This window comes from Mycteria americana, chromosome 19, assembly GCF_035582795.1.
Source record: "Mycteria americana isolate JAX WOST 10 ecotype Jacksonville Zoo and Gardens chromosome 19, USCA_MyAme_1.0, whole genome shotgun sequence".
Lineage (NCBI taxonomy): Eukaryota > Metazoa > Chordata > Aves > Ciconiiformes > Ciconiidae > Mycteria > Mycteria americana.
The window spans coordinates 6565028-6573653 of record NC_134383.1 but is presented as its reverse complement, the minus strand read 5'-3'; the positions used below and the strand labels follow the sequence as shown (position 1 = coordinate 6573653).

Genomic DNA, 8626 nt, shown 5'->3' with positions numbered 1-8626 from the left:
GTGGGGGCACCTAATCTGCTCTCCAACCCAAGGGTCAGGCACTTCTAGGACGGAAGGAAGACACCTCTGGCTAAGGCACCCTGCAGATTGTGCACGGGGGCAGCTGATGGCAGGCCCCAAACTGCACATTGCTGTGTTTTTCCCCTGAAGGTGGCCAGACTCGGCACTTCTGTTTTCCCCAGCAGCAGCAGCAAGAATGTTGCCATAGGCGCAACTTACAGCTCTGAAACTATTTGCTGCTTCTGCGTCCAAACTGCCCTCTGCTAAAGCCCCTGCTGCCCGGGGAGGTCTTCCTTCCCACACACTCCCCGTTCCTGCAGCTTTTCCTACCTCTGTCCAGACCCTTGCTCCTGTCTCAGCACCGGGGTGGGCTCCAGGCATGAGTGCGGACGAGTCCTGCGCTGGCTGTTCCTTGCGTGCAGAAGAGCTGTCTGATCCCCACAGCCCAGCCCAGGCCAATGGTATCACTAAAACAGAAATGGGAAAAGAGAAGAGTCAGCCAAACCCCAAAACTGCTGCTCCCCACCTCCCAGTCCAGCTCACGACCAGAGTGGCTCAGCCCTTGTCATCAGTAAGAGACCAGAAAGCCCTCCTGGGGGTTACAGCTGCCTTCCCTCGGCTGGGGCACTCGAGGGTTTCCAGCTAACACAGTGCTGGAGCAGGAGATCCCTTCCTTCCAGAGCAGGAGCAGTTTAAGAGATGCAATACATTGTACGGACTAGTAGTTTGCCACAGAGGCACGTTCATCCCCGAATTCCTGCAGGCATTAGGCAGGTAGTGCTGGACACCGGATGGGACTCACCAGCCACACGTTGTCCAGAGCCAGCTCCCTCCACCCTGCAGGCTGCTGTCAGAGCCAGGATCTGCGCAAGGCGTCTCTTGTACGGAGAGGATCAGCAGCAGTTTGCAGCGCTGAGCAAATGAAAGCCCGAATGGTTTAATTCCACGGCAATCCAGTTCGCAGTCAGCCCCCCCAGACACGTCCCACAAAAGATTTCCCTACACTTGAGGCCTTATAGACAATATCTAGGAGGTGCCTGGCTGAGGAGGACTCCACCCCAGGCACCTACATCCATGGCACTACAGTCCTAAATCAGGGACGCTGGAGTCCCACACCCCTGTCCTGGCCTCCTGGATGCAGTCAAAACTCACAGCCTCAGCCTGGAGCCAACGGGCCTGCAGGCTGCCACGCCAGCCACCCCATCTCCTGGCAGATTTGCAAACACCAGTTCCTCCATGTACGACTCCTGGACCCGTGCACCCTGCCCAGCGCGGCATTGCTAGCTAAGTATCACAGCCAGCCCAATCCAACGGTCCTCCTGGGGATACAAGGTCCTCCCCAAGCCGACCACACAGGGAATCCATGCCCTTTTCTCCTCACGTTGTCTCACTTGCAAAGGTCCCAACATTACACTCACCACCAAAGTTTCCACCCTCCAGTGGTGCCTGCCCCCCCTTGTGCCCCGGGGCATTTCATCACATCGCTTACAGAAGAGTCCTGCCTGGACTGGATGCAAGAGAAGAGGAGGAGCAGACCAGCTCACCCGAAGGCATCGAAGCCCTGCACACAGGGGAATTGCAGCAGGATGTTTCAGCACCTGCTGAGCCCAAAATGCAATATTTACTCACTCTCCGTTGCACCCACACACGCAGCTTTGGGATGCTGCCTCAGCCAGGAGGATACCTGGGCCTAGCAAGAAAAGCGCAGAGATCCTTTTCCAAACCGAAGCGCGAATCCTGCGCAAGCAAAACCAAATCCAAGCGCGTTCAGGCAGGTTTTGGTTTTTGCAGCATCACCCACCCCGGCAAGGTGCGACACGGTGCCCCTTTTCCTCCCTAAAAGCCCCGAGGACAGGCTGGCATTTAGCGCACGAGGGGCTTTGAGGAAGCCGGCTCAGCCCCAGGCAGCGCAGATGCGCAGCGGCAGGGTGGTCTTTCCTTGCGGCGCACGTGCTGGAGCGTGCAGATCAGCAGTCCTTCTCAGCCATCACTCGAGATCGGCTCTACACTAAGTGTCATCTGCCCTGAATTATTGGGGTGGGGGAGGACTTCTTAAAAGCCTTTTTGGCTCAGGCATCAAATTCATCCTTGCTTTTGCCAGCACGTTGCCTTTATGCCCCAAACACACACACACGTAACTGGGATCCAATTACCTGGGAAGACTGCGCTCGCTTCTGCCCCGAGCAACCTCTCGGCGAACCTGTGATGAAGGGCTCCTTCCTCCCACCGCTGCAGCCCCCAGTTAGAGGGGGGGGATTCGAGCCTTGTGTAACATCATCCCACGCACAAGGGAGGCGAGCAGAGACAAAAATGCCGCGTTCGCTCTTGGCATCGCTTTGGACATGTGTTTACTGTGCCTGTAACTTGAGAGGAGTCTTGTTTGGATTGCGGTCTTGAGGGCTCCAGTTTGGCAAAGAGGATATTGAAGAAGTGGGTGGGAGCCGAGAACATTAATGGATGGCTCAGCTATGACTCCAGTGTCACCTTCCCCTTGTCAGAGAAAGGCCAGGGCCTTTAAATCCACCTCCGGGGTTTGATAACCTGGTCTGGAGTATTTCTGTTGCACAGAGAAAGGAGTGAGTGCAATTCCCCCGGAAGAGGGAGGAACCTGGCATTACAGTGGCCACCCTACCCCAAGGTAGGGACTCACTGCTTTAGAGCGGTGCGACCGCTGCTTTGGATCCTTCCTTGCCCAGCTTTCGTACTCACCATCTCCCGAGGACTGGTGGGTATCAACACAGAGCTGCGACTCCCTGCCAGCTGAAGCAAGCTAATATTAGGGGTGTCTAAAACCCGCTGGCTGGTACAGAAGCCAGGAGAGAAGCAATAAAGCAACAGAGCACTGTGGTTTGCTCTGGTCATTTGGAGGTTATGGTGTTGAAGTGGGCCTGTCTTCCCAAGCCATCCTCACCGTCCAACACCTGCAAGGAAGGCCCTTAGGCTCCCGCAGGCACGGCGGCACTCGCCTACATCAGAGTACAGAGGTGTAGGCTAGTTACCCCCCCCTTCACAGCTCCTCGTGCTCTTGGAAAAGGGCAAGAAGAATGGGCATGGATAAAAATATTCTTGCAACCAAGGCACAAATAAAAGCAGCGAGGGCTCCGACTACTCTGTTCAGCTTCAGACCAGCGGCTGCCCCTCTGCGTAAGCCCTCTCGCTCATCCCATGTTTCTCCCTCCATACTCAAGCTCTGCAATGCAGGAACGGCTGTATCCATACCCCATCTTACTAGACAGAAAAAGATAACTGCAAGGCCTCTCTGCTTCCTTCCAGGAGGCACCTTGTAGGACCAGAGACCTGTGGGCTCTGGACCCCGGTGGTGAGGCAGACCCAATTTCTCCCCCAGGCAAACCCCGCTGTCCCCCAGCCTTGCCTGAGAACACAGAAATCTTTCCCCCTCCGTGCTTTCCTCCCTGCTGCTACTGCTGGCTTATTGCAGCCTAATAGAGCGAGAAGAGGAGGAGTGCCAAGAGCGGGATTTCAGCAAGAGACAAAACCATCAAGTTAAAGATTAGCCCTGCCTTGGGGAAGCTGGGAGACATGCAGGAGGCAGGGGGGGCTCTCAGAGGCCTGGATGCAGCCGAAACAAACAGGTCCTCCTGCTATAGCACAGCCATTTTACAGGCGTGTTCCTCCCCGGTGCTCCCCTCGGTGAAGGCAGACTCTTGCCTTCAGCACCCAGGCGATGACCAGCTGGTCTCCCAAGGGCCCAACACACCTTGTCACGACACAAGATTAGGACAGAACACACCTCCTCGTTGCAGGAGAGCCACTCCAGAGAGCGTCGGGGGAACCAAGAGTCCCAACCAAGATTCACACCACACCAGGTAAGAGAAACACCCAAGGAACCAGCCCACCAAAGGTCCACTTTGCCTCGAGACAATCAGTACAGAAGGACTACTTGGAAACCTCAGCTCCTGCTCCTACAGAAACCAGCCCTTTGTAAGGATTAAAAGTAATAAAAAATGCAAGATAAAAAAAAGCCAGGTCCCTGAGCTCTGACCCCACTAGGTGTCCCTCTCGGCCAAGGCACAAGGGCTCCTGAAGCATCACCAGGAGGAGGTCCAGGGAAGGGGCAGGTCTGCAGGCTGCAAGCCCCAGACCCCTCTCCCAAGGGCCAGAGGGGAAGGAGCCAAGAGGAGAAAGAAAGAATGAGTGGGTAGGGAAGGGAAACAAGCGTAGGCAGTGCTGGGTGGAGAACGGAGCTAGGCAGCTTGCAGCTGCTGGCCTTGCCTGCAAGGTGCCTAAATGAAGTACTTTGCGGGAAAAGCAGCTCTGAATCAGCCTGGAAAGTCCCATCCCTCAGGTTAAAGGTCCAAGTCGAAGAGTTCGCTCATGGCCAGCAGCCCATTTGATATTTCCTCCCCCCCCAGCCCACCAGCAGTTCCCAAACTCTTCCCCCTCTGCAGTCTTTCAGCCTCAGCACTCAGACGTGTCAGAGGAAACAGTTCTCTGCTTGTTTCACATTAAAAGAAACCAGTTATCAGACTCCAAATGCCGCGTTTCATTTTGAGGCGCTGCATTTCCGAGACCACAGGACTTCGGCAACACAAACCCAGCCCGAGCTTGTACCCGGAGCTAGCAGGGGCGAAACGCTGCTGAACTGGGGATGGGAACTGTTAGCAGTCACACCGAGAAGTGGCAACACGAGGGGTTTGTATAATCCAGCAGCAGCTTGGAGGCAGAGCAGAGTCAGACTTGTCCCCAGGCGCACAAAATATAAGAGGGGCTGACATTTGCGTCTCATTGCAGCGGTCGTCTTAGAAACTGTGAGAAAAGTAAAGAGATTGGGGAACCCAATGCAATCATTGGGGGCAACCTCTCACCCCAGGAAGCCAACACAAACAACGGGGTCAGGGAACAGGGAGCCGAGAGGATTTCATGCTGCTGGGAGCTATCGGGATACCTATGGGGGACAAGGGGGGGGAAGGAAAGGCTGCATCCCCTGGAAGTGAACCCAGGCAAGGCTGCCCAGAGGTCAGCACCCCGAGAGGCCGGTCCCAAATGGGAACAGATGACTTGCAGGAGGCAAACCACCAGGAAAGCATGCCAGGTCTTTGGGAGGAATTACAGCTGATGAATCAAAGGAAAACATCCCACACAATTGCTTGGAAAGCCTTCTCACACAGCTTGGCTGGGGCAGCCCAGCTGCTCCTATGGACGTGCACAGCAAGAGGACCAGGCTAGGGGTCTGCCTCTGCGCCCTGAGCTACAGGGACCATCCTGCTTCACGACCCTGCTCGCTTGGATGCCGCATGCTATTCCAGGCAGTTTCACACCCGCAGGAGGCTTGGGTGCTTAAAGAGCCCTTTTGGGGTCAAAGAGGATTTGACCCAGGGCACATGAAGCACTTTCTCCTACTCTTTGTCACCTAAAAGATTTCCATTTTCTCCAGACAAGGCATTAAGGCTCCGTCTTGCTCAGAGAGACGCCCTGCAGGGCACCAGACGGGCACACCGCAGAGGGCAGCCTGTACAGACACGCTCTTTGTGCACCCTGCCGCCGCGCTCCAGCCACGATGCTCCGTGCCCGGGCTGCGATTCACTTGTCTACACGTGGCACAGCGCCTGCCACCCTCCCGGCCCCGGATCCCGCTCCGGCTCTCCTTCCGCTTGGCCAGTCCCTGCTCCCCCACCTCCTGCCCTTCTGCTTGGCCAGCCCCAGGCATTGATGCACGCCATGAGTCCCCGGCTCCCTTACTCGCTCTTGGCTAGCCTTTCTACCAGCAGAACTCCTTTGTGCTCACAAAGACCAGCCCCACTACCTATATCTCACCATACAGGATCACGTCCTTCTCTACATCCATTATACCAGCCGTTCGCGCACTCCTGCGACTGAGCACGGCAAGGTTTAGGGGAAACCTCGCTTCCTTCTTGTCCGGCCTGTGCACAGCAAACCCAACGGGGATGGAGAGCCTGCATGTTGCCCAAGTAGAGCTGAAGGGGCAGGGGGGAACCTCTACAGACATTTTAGGGCTTGTCTTATCTGGGAGACAACAGCCTTTCGCACAAACACGCGTGCCTGCCCACCAGTAAAGCATCAGTTCACGCTATCAGGTGCTGTAACACTAGCCTGTCCCCACTACTTATGAGCTCTGAAGAAAGCAATTAGATAAAAAAAGCAACTGTGCAGCATCCAACATCCCTCACCAACTAGCAGGCTCAGGTTCTCGCCTCCTTCCTCCAAACCATTTTAGGGCTTGCAAGCATGAAAGCAGCAAGTTATCTTTGGCCTTCAAATCACCACTTGTATTATTGCTTTGCAATCGCATCTGTGCCAGCAGGGAGAATCACTTCACATGCCACTGTCTGATTTGTTTCCCACACGTATTCCCCAGCTTGCTGATGGGGAGATGAGCAGGGAAAAAAAGAAAAAATTAAATCCAACACAGCAGCCAAGATTGTAAGTGGACTGTCTCCATAACATCCTTCAACAACAATGATCTCAATCCACTAGGCAGACTTCTTGCCTCACAGTTACTCTAACTCGTATCTTATCATGGCTGAAGGCTCACTGTAAGTGCCGAATGCCTCGGCCCCACTCGCTTTCTCTGCCCAGCAACTCCAGTCTAGATTGTGCTGCTGAACTGGGGCTCCGCAGCCTGGAAGGGCAGGTTCCCCCCTCCCTCCCTCCCTCCCTCCCCAGGCCCAGATCCTGGATGCACTGGGTAAACCAGCTCCCACCTCCTGCCTCGTGAGCATTGCAGCATCACCCCGATAGCGAGAGGGAAATGCCTTTTCTCCCCTCCACCCCTTGGGAAACATCAAGTGACACTATTCACAGACATGGCAGCCGCCACAGAGTTCCTGGAAAGCACCTGACTGGACACACGCCTGCATCCCGGCTGTCCAGCGCAGTTGGCAGACATCTCGGGAGAAACCCAGGGCCGGGAGCGCAAAGCGGGGACCGAGGTGTGTTGGGTGGAGGGCCTGCTGAGGTTTGGCAGCACAGACTTTGACAGAAAGGCAGTAGCAAAGCTTCAGGGTGCAGGGTCCCAGCAGCTGCCACTTGACACAGAGCAGACAAGCAAACTACCTGCACAGTGAACCAGCGCTCGCACCTAATCCAGCGCTTTCCCTCCCAGGGCTCAGAGTGGGGGACAAGAATGAGAGAAGCTTTTATAATTCAGGAGCCCACTGCCACCCACGGGGAACACGAGATGCTTTGGTTAAGCCAGCTCTTACCATCACCTCATTTAAATCCAGCTGCTGGGTAGTTCAGCTGCTCCGAGACAGCAGTCTCTTGCTACATGCCGATGACCCTAAGATCAAGAAGGTACATTAAATGCCCATTTTTAAGCAGATGAAACTGGACAGAGTCCTCTGGTCTCGGGTCCACATACAATCTACCAGGGAGGTTCTTTCACACAAAGAGCATACGGAGTTTTTCCCCTACCTTGCTCACTCTAACAAAGTACAATCCCCTCAGCAAGAAGAGAATGCCAGACCCCAACTTCCATATTACCAATAGATGAACCTGAAAAGGAAACACAAGAGCAGCCTCTCTGTAAGCTGCAAGAGACCGAACACAAGCTTCAAGCCTTGCAGTTCCAGCCTGAGTTTTGGCAGTGGTCAGCATTGCGCTGATGGAGCTCGTTTCTATTCAGCATTGAGCATCTATTAGGCCTAGTCAGAAGACAAAGCATCCACCCTACCCTATTTACAGCCTCTCGGAGCCGTTCAGAGGACTTCTTCATGGGACACTGGAGGCAGGCAATTGCCCCTCTGAACTGCCAGGTTAAACATCTACAACGGAGAGCGTGGCTGTTTCTCCAGAGCAACACAACCAGCAGCTTCTGCTCAAGAGAAGCCACTATGGGACACGACAGTCTGAGCCGCAGCTAGGTTGTTTCCTTACCAGGAACACTAATGTTTTAGCGCTACAAACAGCTGCATGACTGGTAAATCCACCTTGGGACCTGTCATCTGGCATGAATTCTTTCTGTGGCACATGCCAGCGCTGCAAGGCCTTGCTTCAGTAGAGATCTCCAGCGATCCTCACGGGCAGCCCAGCCTCTTTGTGCAAGCGCAGCTGGCTACAGACACAGCAACAGGCTCAGAGAGCACACAGAGAGGGTAACTAGCAGGAGAGAAAGACATTTTGTGACACAGTGAGTGGACAGACAGTGTTTTTCAGTGGGAAGCGCTATACCCGAGGCAGCATCGCTATACCCGAGGCAGCAGCGTCCTGATCGAGAGTTCATTGGCACAGGTAAAATCTTTCACATCTGCTGCACTTACAGTAAGAAGGATGACAGCTTCTTTACGAATACACAGCGCTTCCAAAGAAGAACAGCATGGAGGGTTGCCTTGGAGACTGCAGTAAGCAACGTGCTGCCAGATGACTGGGTCTCATACCACAGCAGGCACTTGCCAGAAGTGTGATCTCAGCGGTGTGCACTGCATTATCAAACATTCCTGGAGGAAAGACTGAATCTGTGCGAGGATCGGGTGAATCAGGCCGCGTGGTAGGTGGTACTTTATGTTACCATTAGTCATGTTCTTTGGCTTTGCCCCCCCAGCGTGGCCACAGTGCTCGGCAGAGCAGAGAAACCTCTCTTCCCAGCAGTTCTTCCCTTTGCACCCAGAGGTTAGCGGGACCGGTACGTGGCACAGGGCTGCGAGGG

The 8626-nt window shown here is 54.8% G+C and overlaps 1 protein-coding gene across 4 annotated transcripts in view; it reads right to left on the bottom strand.

Moving 5' to 3' along the window:
* Window positions 1-336: 336 nt before the first annotated feature.
* Window positions 337-8626, bottom strand: part of ZBTB44 (zinc finger and BTB domain containing 44) — an 81529-nt gene continuing 73239 nt past the window's right edge. For 3 of the 4 annotated variants that reach the window (XR_012778397.1, XR_012778396.1, XR_012778399.1), the window contains 2 exons: window positions 803-912; window positions 337-467 (listed from right to left, as the gene is read on the bottom strand). The gene's annotated coding sequence lies outside the window, so the exon portion shown is untranslated. Of the gene's footprint in view, window positions 468-802; window positions 913-8180; window positions 8418-8626 lie in introns of those variants that run through there. The other variant, XR_012778398.1, reaches the window with a different exon arrangement.